This window comes from Schistocerca serialis, chromosome 2, assembly GCF_023864345.2.
Source record: "Schistocerca serialis cubense isolate TAMUIC-IGC-003099 chromosome 2, iqSchSeri2.2, whole genome shotgun sequence".
In the NCBI taxonomy this organism is placed as follows: Eukaryota; Metazoa; Arthropoda; class Insecta; order Orthoptera; family Acrididae; genus Schistocerca; species Schistocerca serialis.
This window is the reverse complement of record NC_064639.1, coordinates 923,393,060-923,411,157: the sequence shown is the minus strand read 5'-3', so window position 1 is coordinate 923,411,157 and position 18,098 is coordinate 923,393,060.

Here is an 18,098-nt window from a genome sequence, read left to right as displayed (position 1 = left end):
CGGGTACCATACAGTAACATCACCCTGCACTGTCATGAAGTTAAGACATGACAGTGAGATGCTGCGTATGTGGCATTAGATTGTATGGGAACAGCGCAGTCACGTTGGTGGAGTTGAGACGTGACAAAGTGGCAGGATGCAACTGTCGTGTTTCAGTGTGACCGTGATCATAACTTCAATGTATGTGCTCGATTTGTTGGGATAGCAGCGTGCAATATCCAACGTGTCTAACGACTGGTGTATCTCTCGCTTCCATGCAAAGCAACATGAAAACAATGGTAGCAGAAAGATCCTAACAGACACGGACTGGCAATGAATGTCTTGGTTTGTCAGTGGTAATCAGTTTCAGCTCAGACAAATACTGCTGTTTTAAGTGAATGTAGGTCCATATAAATCGGTTTCGATTTGAGCATTTCGAAGGAAACTGCATGCATTGAAAATTCCGAGTTGGTTACGTCGAAAAAGACGATTCGCTCCCAGCGAAACATAAGGCTCGCACACCTTCTGTGCTCCATGCATCAGAAAGAATGGACAATCTGACTGTCAGGCATCGCGTGACGACCAACGAATCGCTTATTTGCCTCTTTTCAAATAATACAAGGCACCAAATGCTCTGGTCGCCCAACGTGTCGTGTAACTGGCAGTGTGTGTTGATTGTAATTCAGTCTGGAAGTGACCTGCAATGGTTTGGGGAAATTTTTAGTACCATGATTTGAGTCGACTCATTGCAGCTGCAGCGGACACGTACCATGTGTTTATGTTAAAGATCTAGCTGTCACAGGGCTCACCTTTCTTTTACCCATCTTGAGAAAAGTTTTGCGTCACCCCGGTTCCCGGAACTCATGAAAATAGATGTTGACTGTGGATGTTGCATCACAGGCACAGTCTCTTTGACTGTTCAGAGATGTCAGTAAACCCGCCCAAAGATGTAAACAACCATGCATGAGCAACACCTATTAGACGGAGGGGGTCCGGTAGCCCATCAGTACCAGTCATTCCACCAGGAAGGAGGAACACGGCTCGTGTTGTCTGTAGTTCAATCATGCCTAGACGGTCAATACCGCGGTTCGATCGCGTCCACGTTGTTACTTTGTGCCAGGAAGGGCTCTCAACAAGGGAATTTTCAGGTGTCTCTAAGTGAACCAAATCGATGTTGTTCGAACGTGGAGCAGATACAGAGAGACAGGAACTGTCAATGACGTGCCTCGATAGGCCGCTTAAGGACTACTACTACAGTGAATGACCGCTACGTACTGATTATGGCTTGGAGGAACCCTGACAGCAACGGCCCCATGTCGAATAATGCTTTTCGTGCAGCAACAGGACGTCGTGTTACGACTCAAACTGTGCGCAATAGGCTGCATGATGCGTAACTTCACTCCCGACGTCAATGGCGAAGTCCATCTTTGCAACCACAACATTATGAAGCGCGGTACGGATGGACCCGACAACATGCCGAATGGACCGCTCAGGATTGGCATCACGTTCTCTTCACCGATGATTAACGGATATGGCTTCACCCAGGCAATCGTCGGGGACGTGTTTGGAGACAATCCAGCCAGGCTGAACGGCTTAGACACACTCATCGGCGAGTGCAGCAAGGTGGAGGTTCCCTGCTGTTTTGGGGTGGCATTATGTGGGGCCGACGTGGTCATGGAAAGCGCCGTAACGGCTGTACGATACGTGAATGCCATCCTCCGATCGATAGTGCAACCATATCGGCAGCAATTTGGCGAGGCACTCGTATTCATGGACGACAATTCGTGCCCCCATCGTGCACATCTTGTGAATGACTTCCTTCAGGGTAACGACATCACTCGACTAGAGTGGCCAGCATGTTCTCCAGACATGAACCCTATCGAACACGTCTGTGATACTTTGAAAAGGGCTGTTTATGGACGACGTGACCCACCAACTACTCTGAGGGATCTACACCTAATCGCCGTTGCGGATTGGGACAATGTGGACAAATAGTGCCTTGATGAACTTGTGGATAGTATGGCACGACGTATACAGGCTTGCATCAGTGCAAGAGGATGCGCTGCTGGGTATTAGTCGTACTGGTGCGTACAGCAATCTGGACCACCACCTCTGAAGGTCTCGCTGTATTGTGCTACAACATGCAATGTATGATTTGCATGAGCAATAAAAAGGGCGGAATTGATGTTTATGTTGATCTAGATTCCAATTTTCTGTGCAGGTTCCGGAACTCTCGGAACCGAGGTGATGAAAACCTTTTTTTTATGTGTGAAAATGTTCGTGACTTGCACGCTGGGGACAATTCCATCTTCCAGCGCAGGACCCGTACATAGGAAGTCTCTGGTTCAAGTCATCGTCCACCTACCTAGATTAAGGTTTTTCGTGATTTTCTTGAATCGCTTAATGGAGTGCCTGGATGGTTCCTTTGATGACAACAGTCGCTTACCAGGGCTACGAGCATACATTCCTTCGTTGATGAATTGTGAGGGGCACTGACGCATTTCGAGTGATCTGCTATATCGCCTGATCTTAATCGTGTACAGTAATTCTGTAGCTGTGACAGCAAGTGGCACAGACCTGTCAAAATCCTTGCAGTCTGGTAGCTCTTCCCGATCTGCTCATCAATGAGTGACTTCAGCTGCATATGGTACCCGTACACCTACTTCTGGATCTACGTGATTACTCTACTATTCACAATAAAGTGTCTGGCTGTCTCTCTATAGTTCAACTCTCGAACGGCGCGAGGGAAAAACAAGCACATAAATTTTTCTGTGTGAGCCCTGATTTCTCTTCTTTTATAGTGATGATTATTTGTCCCTATGTAGGTGGTTGCCAACAGGATGTTTTCGCAATCGGAGGAGAAAACTGGTGATTGAAATTTCGTGAGAAGATCCCGACGCAACGAAAAACGCCTTTGTTTTAACGACAGCCACTGCAATCCACGTACCATGTCTGTGGCACTATCTCCCCTATATCGCGATAATACAAAAGGAGCTGCCTTTCTTTGAAATTTTTCGATGTCATCCGTCAGTCCCATCTGATTCGGATTCCACAACGCACAGCAATAGTCCAGAATAGGGCGGACAAGTGTGGTGTAAGCAGTCTCTTTAGTAGACTTGTTGCACATTCTAAGCGTTCTGCCAATGAAGAGCAGTCTACGGTTTGCGCTACCCACAACACTATCTATGTGATCATTCCAGTTTAGGTTATTTGTAATTGTAATCGCTAAGTATTTAGTTGAATTTACAGCCTATAGATTTGCGTGACTGATCGCTTAATCTAAATTTAGCGGATTTCTTTTAGTATTCATGTGAATAGCTTCAAAAGTTTCTTTATTCAGGGTCAAAATTGGTTCAAATGGCTCTGAGCACTATGGGACTCAATTGCTGTGGTTATCAGTCCCCTAGAACTTAGAACTACTTAAACCTAACTAACCTAAGGACATCACACACATCCATGCCCGAGGCAGGATTCGAACCTGCGACCGTAGCAGTCGCACGGTTCCGGACTGCGCGCCTAGAACCGCGAGACCACCACGGCCGGCTATTCAGGGTCAATTGCTACTTTTCGCACCATACAGATATCGTATCTAAATCATTTTGAAATTCGCCTTGGTCATCTAACGACTTTACAAGACGGTAAATGACAGCATCATCTGCAAAAAATCTAAGAGAGCTTCTCAGATTGTTTCCTGTGTCGTTAATATAGATCAGGAACAATAGAAGGCCTATAACACTTACTTGGGGAACGCCGGATATTACTTCTGTTTTACTAGATTACTTTCCGTCTACTACTACGAACTGTGACATTCATAACAGGAAACGACGAATCCAGTCGCACAACTGAGGGAATATTCCATACAGACGCAGTTTGTTTGGAAGACGCTTGTGGGGAGTAGTTTCGTAAGGCTTCTGGAAATCTAAAAATATGGAACCTCTTTGACATCCCCTATCGATAGCACTCATTACTTAATGAGTGTAAAGTTCTAGTTGTGTTTCACAAGAAAGATGTTTTCTGAATCCGTGCTGACTATGCGTCAATAAATCGTTTTCCCCAAGATAATTCATAATGTCGAACACAGCCTATGTTCCAAAACCCTATTGCAAATCGACGTTACTGGTATGGGCCTGTAATTCAGCGGATTACTCCCATTTCCCTTTCCGTGTATTGGTGTGACTTGAGCAACTTTCCACGTTTTGGGTGTGGATCTCTCTGTGAGCGAGAGGTTGAATATAATTGCTAAATATGAGCTATTGTATCAGCAAACTCTGAAAGGAACCTTACTGATATACAATCTGGACCGGAGACCTTGCCCTTATTAAGTTTTACCAGTGGACTTCTTCTTCGAATTGAGACAATTATCGAGGCTCTGGCCGGTGTTACGAGGTATCGACGTGATGTCTCCTGCCGTTGAAAACATGCTTCTACTGTAGTAGAACATAAAGACAGATGGATATGAAACTAATCCAGTTAATCTTCGAAATCTAGTATTTGGGGACTGATTACTTTAGTTTAGTTTAGTTGTGTCATACACAGTAGATCACTTTCGCGATTATTTTATCGATATTATGTGGAAAAAGACATATTACAAGATATATATACACACATCAATAGTGCTGATATTAATATTACTGAAACTTTTAGTTCAACACATGCAACTACATTTAGAAATACAATTTTTTTTGCCAGTTCTGAAACAGAAACTCGTCCATGGAATAGAAGAGTTGTCCACAATTAATGATTTTAAGCTAGATTTAAAACTTGTCAGACACTTTGTGTTATTCAGCAAATGATCAAAGACTTTTGTTGCCGAATAAAGTACTCCTTTCTGTGTAACTGACATCTTCAATAACGGATAGTAAAGGTCATTTTTCCCTCTAGTGTTGCACGTATGAACATCACTGTTCTTCGCGAATTGAGATGGATTATTTATAACGAGTTTCATTAGCATATATATGTACTCTGATGGTGCAGTTAAAATACCTAACTCTTTGAATAGGTGCCTACATCACATCCTTGGGTGAACACTACTAATTATTCTCACTGCTCTCTCTTGTGCAATCAATACTTTACGTTTAAGTGGTAAGTTACCCCAGAAAACTATTCTATAAGACATTATTGAGTGGAAATATGCAAAGTACGTTAGGAGGCTAATCTGCTTATTACCAAGACTAGCGATTATACGAAGAGCGAAAGAAGCTGTACTTAATTATTTGAGAAGCTCAGTAATATACCTCTTCTAGTTTAAGTTGTCATCAATATGAACACCCAAAACTTTGGATAAATCTGCCCTGTTAATTGAGCCCTGTTCATATGCTACATCAATTGTTGGTATGACTCTATTCGGTGTACAGAACTGGATATAGTGAGTTTTTTCAACATTGAGGGATAGTCCATTTTCTGAGAACCACTAAACAATTCTTTGAAAGACCTCCTTAACAATATCTTGAGCTGCTTTTTCTGGAATGGGATTTATTATAACACTCGTGTCATCTGCAAATAGTACTAGTTCTGCTTGCTGAACGTTAAGAGAGAGGTAAATAAAATATCGTGTGACTATGGCCTCCCGTCAGGTAGACCGTTCGCTGGGTGCAAGTCTTTCGATTTGACGCCACTTCGGCCACTTCCGCGTCGATGGAGACGAAATGATGATGATGAGGACAACACAACACACAGTCCCTGAGCGGAGAAAACCTAGTACACAGCCGCGAATCGACCCGGACCCTTCGGATTGACATTCTGTCGCGCTGACCATTCAGGGGTGGAGAGTGAGAGCTCATTCACACGAATAAGAAAAAACAGAGGACCCAAAATTGAACACTGTGGGACTCCCTTTGTGATAACCCCCCCCCCCCCCCCCAATTCATTAGAATTTACCACTCTCCCAACAATATTTGTGTTATTCAGCACAACGTTTTGCTTTCTGTTCGTTACATACGAATCAAACCAGCTGTGTGTACAGTCTTCAATTCCATAAACCTGAGTTTTTCTAAGAGGGTGACATGATCCACACAGTCAGATGCCTTGAAAAGATCACAAAAAATGCCAACTGGCGATAACTTGTTATTTAGGGCTTGTAATATTTGATGGGTAAATGTGTAGGTAGCAATCTGAGTCGAGTAACCCTTCCGGAATACGAACTGTCACATGCTGAGTAAATTATTTCACTTAAATGTAAGACTACTCTTGAATACATAACTTTTTCGAATATTTTAGGACATGAAGTCAGCAATGAGATTGGTGTATAATTATTTAAGTCTCTCGTGTCCTCTTTCCCATGAAGAGGTTTGACAATTGCGTATTTCAATCTGTCTGCAAACATTCCCTGTGCCAGCGAATCATTAGATATATCACTAAGGACTCCACTTATTATTAGAACAACACTTCAAAATTCTGTTAGGGACTCCATCAACACCATATGAGCTTTTCTTTTTCAGTATATTTATAATTCCCTTAATTTCAGTTGAGGATGTAGGTGCTATTTATAGAGGCTTAAAGTCCTGGGGAATAAAATGTTTAACATATATTTTTGCTACTTCAACTGAACCCTTTAGCCCTATTTTTGCTCCTAGATTCAGAAAGTTATTGTTAATAACACTTGCTAATTGTGAATTATCACTCACAACATCATCATTTAGCTTTAATGCTATGGTATGCTGTGCACAGTCAGGCTGCCCATCTCCTGTTTGACAATATTCCATATAGTTTTAATCTTACTATCCGCATTATTAGTTTCTGCCAGAACACATAAGCTTCTCCACTACTTAATGATTTTCCTTCAAATATTACAGTATTTTTTGTAGTAAGCAAGTAACGTCGGTTTCTGACTTGTTCTTGCTTGTCCAGATATTTCCCTCTTCCTCTTAACGATATCTTAATTCCCTTAGTAATCCATGGCTTACTTGGCTTTGTAATGGCTTTTTTGGATAACGTTTCTGGGGAAGCAACTCCCAAATACTGAGACAAATTTACTGTGGAATAAATTAAATTTGGCATCAGCATCATTTTCTCTGTATATTTCATCCCATTCTACCTCTTCTAGGCTGCTCTTGAAACTCTGTACCCTGTTCGCATCAATAAGCCTCCCTGCCTTGTATGAACGTGCCTGAAACTTGTAAGGTGCTATATGTGTTATTTCCATTAACTGTGCATCACGACCAGAAAGCTCATTAACAACTGGGTACACATTAATTGTTTCTACCTGAGCACTGTCAATTAAAATGTTATCGGTAAGTGACCAACTATCCTTCTGCACACGAGTTGGAAAATTTACAACAGATGCTATATTGAAACAATCAAACAAAAATTCTAGCTCATTTTTCATATCCGTATCTTTTAAGAAATTTACATTAAAATCACCAAAACCACTAACTGCTTCTTTTTGTCTGACAGGTAGCTCAATAATGCATCTAGATTTTTCATGAATAGCTGAAAGTTACCTTGAGGGGATCTGTAGATTGTTAGAATTACTGTAGAAGTATATTGCAGTAGCAACTCTCAAGCACATGTTTCAAGGATCCAATCTACATAAAAACTATTGTTTGAATGTTTTTCACTTTGTGTCCAGTTTTTATATAAGCAGCAACTCCTCCTTTTTCCATGTTGACTCTACATGAATAAAATGCTAATCAGTAATCAAATAAATTTAACTTCACGATCCCTGAGGTTACAGGGTGTTCAGAGAGCCCCAAAACATCTGTACCTTCGGAGCTGCCTTCGCCTCTTTCGAGAACATTCGCCACAATACGGGTTTCATACGGCATTCTGCAACCAATATGGCGTTGTGCATCTCTCAGTTCTTCACATTCGCCGACTGCCTGTCCGGTGACGGATCGCCACTACTTGAAGGTCTTCTTGCATCGCCTTCCTCCAGTCCCTAAACTGGTCAGTGTCTTCCACGTGCTATAGTAAAATTAATGACGTACCGAATTATCCTCACTGACATCTCTTGATTCACCTTACGCATAGCAGTTATCGATGGGTTCTAGCAGATGACGCCATTTGCTTCACTGCCTGCTTTTCTTAATCTGAATATTAATGGCTGCAATTCATATCCAGATAACAGGTGACTGGTGCAGTTTTCCTTCCTTATTCTCTACTTCAGCTCTAGGTAATGGACAACTGTAGTATCAAGCATCGATACCAGCCCACGGACGTCGTGAAGTTAAGTAAATCTTCTGTTTACTGTGTTAACTTGTTTGCTAATCATTTCCGCTCTCGTCCAGCTTCCCTATGACGGTAGTTGCTGACCACTCTGTAGCCCACCTCACCTTCAACAACATCCACAACTGCGCCGAATAAAAAGTAAAAGAATAAAGAGGCAGAAACCGACCTCCTTGGAGGATCAATTTGGATTCCAGAGGCAGTATTGGCCCTACGACTCTTCTTAGAAAATTGGTTAAGGAAAGGCAAATGCAATTTATGACGTTTGTAGACTAAGAGAAAATGGTGTCAGGAATACACACTTACAGTGTTAGAAATTATGAGATAGCAAGGATATACGGGGAGCGAAAGGCTACTTACAACTTGCACAGACCCAGACGGCAGTTATAAGAGTCGAGGGCCACAAAAGGGATCAGCGGTTGAGAAGGGTTGTGAGACAGGTTTTAATCCTATCCCCCATGTTAATTAATCTGTATACTGAACAGCAAACGAAACCAAAGCAAAATTTGGAGAAGGAATTATGTTCAGGAGGAAGAAATAAATCTTTGAAGTTTGCCAATGACATTGTACAGGGCGGGGCACATAAAAGTGGCCGGGAACAGAGATCCGAGGTGCCAGGAAACACAACAGAGGAAAGGAACTACAGTACTGAGCTGACTACGGCAGATGTTGAAAGTGACCACCAATCATTTCTTGACTCTTTCGGGCCCTGGAAAGGAAATCAAAACTGGACAGTTGGAATTGCTGCAGTCATTCCGAAATGTTCTGATGCAGTTGGTGAAGACTATGAGGGCTTTTGTGATGCATTTTAGACTTGAGGGCTACCCACACAAAGTAATCGCACACTGACAGATCAGATGATCTGGGTGGGCAGCTAGGGCTCCCTAAAGTGTGACCTCTGTTAACAGGCGTGAAGATATTGTAAATGTGCCCCAGGGTTCTGTCGGCTGTTTGGGCAGCTGCTCCGTCCTGCTGGGATGTGACTGTATGAACACATTCACATCCAATCGTACCCACTCGTCCGGATCACTTTTATTTGTCCCACCCTGTAGTTCCCTCACAGACAGCAAAGGTCATGTAACAACAGTTGAATGGATTGGACACTGTCTTGTAGGAGGATAAAAGATGAATGTCAACTAAAGCTAATCAAGGGTAACGGAATGCAGTCGAATTAAATCAGGCGATGGTGAGGGACATCGATTATGAAATGAGACACTAAAATTAATAGATGACGTTTGCTATTTGGCCAGTAAAATATCTGATCATGGCCGAAGTAGAGAAGACATTACATGTTGACTGGAAATGGCAAGAAAAGCGTTTCTGGAGAAGAGAGATTAGTTAATACAGAATACAAACTTGTTACCAAGTTTTTCTGAACGTACTTCTCTGAAGATCTGAGGTGTAGTCTTTTATGGATGTGAAACGTGGACGATAAACAGTTCAGGCCAGAAGAGAATAGAGACCTTTAAAATTTGGTGCTACGGAAGAATGCTGGAGATTAAATGGACAGATTATCGAACTAGCGAGGAAGTGTTGAATAGAACTGGAGAGAAAAGTAAGTTGTGGCACAACTTTACTGAAAGGACGGATCGGTTGATAGGATCCTTTCTTTGACATCAAGGGATCACTAGTTTACTATTGGAGGAAAAGGGAGGGGAGGGGAGAGGGTGGTTAGGTGTGGCGTGGGAATACATAGTAGCGGGAGATCAAGAGATGAACAGAGTAATCACGTTCAAAAGGAAGTAGGTGGCGATAGTTACTCGTAAATTAACAGACTTGCACAGAGTAGGGTAACAATGAGAGCTGGAACAAACGAGTATTCGCACCATATTTTGGTAATGTTGTGGACACGTGACGCACAAACGAATGTATATGAGCTGAGCAGAGACGAGTGGGAAACCATTATAGCGACGACACAGCCTACAAATGTACACATCCATTGACATAAACGAGTTTGACAAAGTGCGATTTGTTATGGGCTACATACATTACAGTGCTGTAAAATGTAAACTTTCACGGCCGTAAATGTCACAATTAACTGCCCCGTAAAGGCGGAAAAATCAGCAACTATAAACGGCATGAGTATGTAGAAGGCTGTGGAAACCACTGCGTTCAAGACATGTAACGTGTTTCCACAAGACATGTGGCCAGTAATTGTAGAAGTGTCATGATGATCTCTCCATTGGCAAAAGATTCCGGAATAGTCCCCCATTCGGATCTCCGGGAGGGAACTGCCAAAGGGGAGGTTAGCATGAGAAAAAGATTGAATAATCGACAAAAGGATAACGTTCTAAGTGTCGGGGCGTGGAATGTCAGAAACTTGAACGCGGTAGGGAAACTAGAAAATCTGAAAAGGGAAATTCAAAGGCTCAGTCTAGATGTAGTGAGGGCCAGTGAAGTGAACGGGAAAGAAGACAATGATTTCTCGTCAGATGAGTATAGGCTAATATCAACAGCAGAAGAAAGTGGTATAACAGGAGTAGGTTTCGTTATGAGTAGGAAGGTAGGACAGAGTGTGTGTTTCTGTGAACAATTCAGTGACAGGGTCGTTCTTATCAGAATCAACAGCAAACTAACACCAACAATTATAGTTCAGATATACATGCCGACGGCGCAAGCTGAAGATGAAGAGATAGACAAAGTGTATGTGGATATTGAAGGGGTAATACAGTATGTAAAGGGGGATGACAATCTAACAGTCGGGGAACTGGAATGCAGTTACAGGTCAAGGAGAAGAATAAAGGGTTACAGGAGAATATGAGCTTGGAACAAGGAATAAGAGAGAATAAAGAGTAATTGAGTTCTGTAACAAGTGTCCGCTAGTAATAGGAATACTCTGTTCAAGAATCGCAAGGGAATGAGGTACACTTGGAAAAGGCCGGGTGATACGGGAAGATTTCAGTTAGATTACATCGTGGTGAGACAGAGAGTCCGAAATCAGATACTGGATTTAAGGTGCACCCAGGAGCAGATATAGATTCAGATCACAATATAGTAGTGATGAAGAGTAGGCTGAAATTTACGACATTAGTCAGGAACAGTCAGTACGCAGAGAAGTGGGATACGGAAGTACTAAGTAATGACGAGATAAGCTTGAAGTTCTCTAAGGCTATAGATACAGCAACAAGTAATAGGTCAGTAGCCAGTACAACTGAAGAGCAATGGCCATCTCAAAAAAGGGCCATCACAGATGCTGGGAAGGAAAACGTAGGTACAAAGAAGGTAACTGCGGAGAAACGGTGGGTAACAGAAATACTTCAATTGATCGATGAATGGAGGAAGCACAAATATGTTCCACGAAACTCAGGCACAGAGAAATACATGCCGCTAAGGAATGAAATAAATAGGATGTGCAGGGAAGTTAAGACGAAATGGCTGAAAAAAAAAGATGAAGACATCGAAAAAGAAATGACTGTCGGAAGGACACACTCAGCATTCAGGAAAGTCGATTGGAATTCCACTGTTAACTGCAGAGGAGAGAGCAGATAGGTAGGAAGAATACATTGAAAGCCTCTATGAGGGGGAAGATTTGTCTGATGTGATAGAAGAAGAGACAGGAGTCGATTTAGAAAGAGACAGGCAATCCAGTATTAGAATCAGAATTTAAAAGAGAGTTGGAGTACTTACGATCAAATAAGGCTGAAGACATAGATAACATTCCAGCAGAGTTTCTAAAATCATTGGGGGAAGAGGAAACTACTCGACTATTCACGTTGGTGTGTAGAATGTATGAGTCTGGCGTCATACCATCTGACTTTCGCAAAGCATCATCCACACAATTCTGAAGACGGCAAGAGCTGACAAGTACGAGAATTATCGCACAATCAGCTTAACAGTTCATGCATCCAAGTTGTTTACAAGAATGATATACAGAAGAATGGAAAAGAATGTTGAGGAAGCGCTAGACGACGATCAGTTTGGCTTTTGGGAAAGGTTAATGGCATGAGAGGGACAATTCTGACGATGCAGTTAATAATGGAAGCAAGACTAAAGAAAAATCAAGACACGTTCATAGGATTTGTCGACCTGGAAAAAACCGTCGACAATGTAAACTTGTGCGAGATGTACGAAATTCTGAAAAAAGTAGGGTTAAACTATAGGGACAAACGGTTCATGTACAATACGTACAACAGCCAAGACGGAATAATAAGAATGGACGAATAAGAACGAAGTGCACATATTAAAAAGGGTGTAAGACAAGGATGTAGCCTTTCGCCCCTACTGTTAAATCTGTACATCGAAGAAGCAATGATGGAAATAAAAGAAAGGTTCAGGAGTGGAATTAATATTCAAGGAGAAAGGATATCAATGATACGATCTGCTGATAACATTGCAACCCTTGTAACACTACGCTACTGCGCACGATACTTATTAAAGCCTGTACTATGGTAAGTTGACGGGCTTCACCTTATAAGAAAGGATTTTGGTATATATGTTGACCGCGTGTACCTGAATGGAGGCAAAATCATACTTTCACCCACTCAGTAACAACAATGATACGTCAAGCAAGTCTGAAGTGCAACTACACGTTAGGACGGACAAGAAACAACACATCAGATGCTACCAAATTGTTAGTAATACGGTCGCCAGCCTAATTAGACATTAACTGAGTTTCTTCCAGTACAAGTTTAAGTACGTTCATACAAAACAACACGTAATAACACTGCATACTATGGTAAATTTTAGAACCAGAAAATTTACTGAACTAATGATTTCACTTTCTGTACTAATATGGACAAGCCATAAATACACAACAATATACTATAATGTTTACTACAAACTTCGTACTGTCTATTGATCTGATTAAAATCGGGCATAGGTTACCCTAGAAATAGCACTTTCGAAACACACATACAATATCAATTTTGAAGAAGGTAAAACACTAATAAATTTTGGTTTTATATTGACTTTAACTTTGCTGGTCAAATCAGTTCAGTACACTTCAGAATTTAAATGAATAGAAAAGAAAAAGGGGGGGGGGACCCTGAAACTGTTATGATCACTGTATTGAAACTATTAACTATTGAAAGCATTAAGCACTCAAGATTTCCAATATATGAATTACTACTCTTTTCTTCATATTTCCTGCTCATTTAACTACCATTATTTTTGTCTCAAATTAATTAAACTTCATTACTAAACCAATTTCAACATAATCTTGCAACTTTGCCAGACCTATATATTCATTAACAACAAAGTTCTTTAAACATCATTCTAACATAGATAGGTCTGCAGGTAATTCTTATTAACATAAACTTTAAATCTTCATTTGGGACACTCGGATTGCACAACATGTGGAAAGACCCTGTCTAGGTTAGTGATGAGGATAATTAAATGATAGGACAGTTCTGGTAAAAGTTAAGTTGTTATTGAACAGTAAGGAACAAAAGTAACACTGGTCCACACGAATACAGTACTAAAAGTTTCAACCTGTTCGTATCCATGCGGCGGTTGGCGGGCGGCGGGATGGCGAGGCGCAGAGCACACATACAAGCACAGCTTTGGCTCTTGATGTATCGGCACTTTGCTTCTTCTTAGCGTCGCAATACTTTTCCATTTAGTGCCTATGGAAATAGCCATGCTGTATAGTCGTCGGAAACGGCACATCCGAGGCTCAATGAAATCACGTTTTCCAGGAGAGCCTCCTCGATCCAGAGCGTGTTTCTCAGACCGATGCCCAACTCCGACTACGGCTGCTGAGCCCGTTATGCCGTGCAGCGCCCGTGTGCATTTTCCCGCGCTCGCCTGTCATCCACCTTTTACCGCTCCCCTACAGACAGGGTATTCACCAAAGATTTTGCATTCCACCTATCCTAATACATTGCCTACGTATGGACCAGACGCACAAGTACAACTTTAACATCTTACAAAAGTTTCAACATTTCTTACATTTCCATTTTGTTGTAATATTGCTTGAAATTTGACATAAATATTAATATTCGCATCGAAAATTGTTTACAGTTTCTTTAACATAATGACATGAAAAGAAAAAAAAATGAAATCAGAACATCGCTTACACTAATTTATCGCAAATCAGAAGAAAAAATTATTATATGTACAATAGAATAGCGTTGGTGTTATTACACCCTGACTGAAAATGAAGAAGAATTACATGATCTGCTGAACGGAATGAACAGTCTAATTAGTACAGAGTATGGATTGAGAGTAAATCGAAGAAAGACGGAGGTGATAAGAAGTAGTAGAAATGAGAACAGCGAGAAATTTAGCAACAGGATTGGTGGTCACGAAGTTAAGGAATTCTGCTACTTAGGCAGTAAAATATCCAATGACGGACGGAGCAAGGAGGACATCAAAAGCAGACTAGCAATGTCAAAAGGGCCTTTCCCGGCCAAGAAAAGTCTACAAGAATCCAATATCGGCCTTAATTTGAGGAAGAAATTTCTGTGAATCTACGTCTGGAGTACAGCATTGCATGGTAGTAAAACATGGACTGTGGGATAACAGGAACAGAAGAGAATCGAAGCATTTGACATGTGGTGTTGAAGATGAATGTTGAAAATTAGGTAGGCTGTTAAGGCAAGGAATGAGGAAGTTCTGAAGAGAATCGGAGAGGAAAGGAAAATGTGGAAAACACTGATAAGGAAAAGGGGCGGGATGATAGGACATCTGTTAAGACATGAGGGTATGACTTCCATGTTACTAGAGGGAGCTGCAGAGGGCAAAAAATGTAGAGGAAGACAGCGATTGTAATACATCCAGCAAATAATTGAGGACGTATGTTGCAAGTGCTACTCTGAGATGAAGAGCTTATCACAGGAGAGTAAGTAATACTTGGCGGGTGGCATCAAACCATTCAGAAGACTGATGAACAAAAAAAAAATTAAAATATGACGTGGACCAACTGTGAGCTGCTCCACGTATTCCGTAATGATCCAACTTCAGAAGCAATATTTTGTCATCAACACAATCAAACGCATTAATTAAATCAAAAAATACGCCTAGAGTTCAAAACCTTTTGTTTAACTCATCCAGTACCTCGCAGGGGAAAGAGAATATAGTATTATCAGTTGTTAAACGACTTCTAAAGCCTACCTGTACATTTGGTAGCAAATTATATGATACAAAATCATCAATTATTCTCACATACACACTGAGTACTTTAATCGTCCAGGAAAGTGACCATTCCTAAAGGAAAATTTACAGGTATGGCTAAATACAGTACTTTAATATTCTGTTAGGCACTCCATCATATCCATAGAGTCCATATTTTTCACTGATTTAATTATTGACTTAATCTCCCCCTTGTCTGAATCACAGAGGAGTATTTCAGACAACAGTCTCGGAAAGGCATTTGCCAAGAGAGTTACAGAATACAATGTAGAGACAAAATGTTTATTTAATTGATACCAATGCTCAGGAGATGATTGTTAAATGCTGTACCTATACCTGCTTTATCAGCAACAGAAATATTTTTAGTACTAACTAACATTATGTCGTCGACCTTTTGCTACTGACCAGACACTTCCTTCACAATTGACCATATGGTTTTATTTTATCCTGTGAATTAGCTGTTCTATTTTCGTACCACATACTCTTTGCCTTCCGAATAACATTTCTAAGCGGCTTACAATACTGTTTGGAATGGGCTATTGTAGCTTGACTGTGACTACTTCTAACATTTTGATGTAATTCCCGCTTTGTTCTACATAATATCCTTATCCCACTAGTCAGCCACCCAGGCTGGCTTTTGCTGCTACTGCCCAGTTTAGGTCGTTCGAAAGGAAAGCAGATTTCAAAGAGCATGATAAATGTGCTAAGGAGAGCATTATATTTGTCATCTTTGTTATGGGCACTATAAATATCCAGCTACTCTTGTTCCTTGATGAGGTTTAAACAGCTCTCTATTGGATTAACTTTTCTACATAGTTTGTAATTATATGTTACATTTGTTTCAGTAGAAAAGCCTTTTAGTGTTAAAATTTGTGCATCATGGTCTGAAAGACCATTCACCCTTTTACTAACAGGATGCCCATCTAGTAATGAAGAATGAATAAAAATATTGTCTATGGCTGTCATACTGTTCCCCTGCACGCTGGATGAAAAAAAAAACACAGTCTGCATCAGATCGTATGAATTTGGGAGAGCTACAAACATCCTTTTTCTTGCTCAATCATATACCAAATTAACACTGAAGTCACCAAATATAACTAATTTCTGGTACTTCCTACAAAGTGAATCAAGTACCATCTGTAGATTGAGCAGAAATGCACTGAAGTCAGAGTTAGGGGACCTATAAATAACAATAATTAGAAGTTTAGTTTCACTAAATTCAACTGCCCCTGCACAATATTCAAATACCTGTTCAGTACAGTGCCGTGATGCGTCTTTGAACTCAAATGGAATACTGCATTTTACGTACATGGCCACTCCGCAAGGAACTCCCTGAAAAACGGCCAACTAATCTCTATCCTGGTAAAGGAAGCCTCTGACTGTCAAATTATTTAAGTGGTGCTCCGATATACCAATAATTTCAGAGTCAACATCTATAAGCAGTTCACTAACTTGATCTCGAATATCTCTTATACTTTGATGCCAATTCCTTCTCTACTTGGAAACATGACGTCCTCGGCAGCTGATTTCTTAGTTACAGGGATTCTCTTTTAGCAGGTATACCTATCAGTTGACTTCAATCTAAAAAAGGGGCAGCTCTAACACTATCTACTACAGTAATCTTTCCACGACTGTTCCCACCACCACCCACTACAATGTCACCTAATAAGTTAGCAAGCCTCCCCTTCCCATACTTTTTGATGTGCAGGCCATGACTGGTGACACCCGATCTACCGATAGACTCAACTGGCACCACTGCAATAAATGATGTGTTGTGAGCATCCTGGTTTATTCACAGTGTACTCAAAATATACAAAAGCTAACAAAATACAGAACAGCAGACAATGATGGGTATGCTTCATCTTTATGTTGCCCATCCTTCTCTGGCCGCTGGTAGACACTGTTATAAAATGGTTTCTTCTTGTCGGGTATGTACTGTAGAATTTTCTTTATAATTTCTAGTTTCTTCCTTTTTACATTGTGAATGAGATACACACACCACTGGTGTAATATTCTACATTATCTTTATTTGTTACACGAAACTGTTCGCGGTTGTTAGGCCATTCTCGAGATTACTTATCTTTGTACCTGATGATGGCGTAACAGGTACAAAAATAAGTAATCTCAATAATGGAGTAACAGCCGAAAACCGGTTCGTGTAACAAATGAAAAATATTGTAGAATATTACGCCAGTGTTGTGTGTGTTTTATTCACAATGTATTAAGTTATCTACCAAGAACCGACGGAACAGTCAATCAGTGCAATTCTTCATTTTTATTGGAACTGGTCCACTATTCTCTTCTGCTGGTGGGATATGACCCCCTGCTACACCAGACCATGCATTCAGATACAAAACTCAGTTATCTCCTGTCAGCATAATTTGAAAAAAAGTGGACGTGACCATTTTTCCGGTTCATCGACACAATTATAGCAACCATGTAGCTTAAGTCAGTGTAGTACTCCATCAAACGCTAGAAAAACGAGTTACCAACTTCATCAGCTGCCTAATCAATATTTTTTGCTCTTCCGATGGCGAGACACTGTGTTGTTGGGTGGCGATTTCATAGTATTCCAGAACTGCAGACATGTAGGGCAATGTGTGGTAAAGCGGCAAGTGCTGGAAAAGTGGTCATAGTTTTTGTCCTCAGCAGGGCTGCACCTGCCGAGAAGCAGTAATACTAGTTTTATTATACACCATCCCTGCTGTCAGTTAGTTTTAGAAAGGAATACTTAGCAAAAACTTTTCTAATTTTCAATCGTCTGGATAAAAGTACGTCAATTATATTATTCTTGTTACATCACTTAAAGATAAGAACTTTATTACATACACGAAATTTTTGCCATTTGTGAACAGGACCAACCATTATCTGCATAATGGAATGAC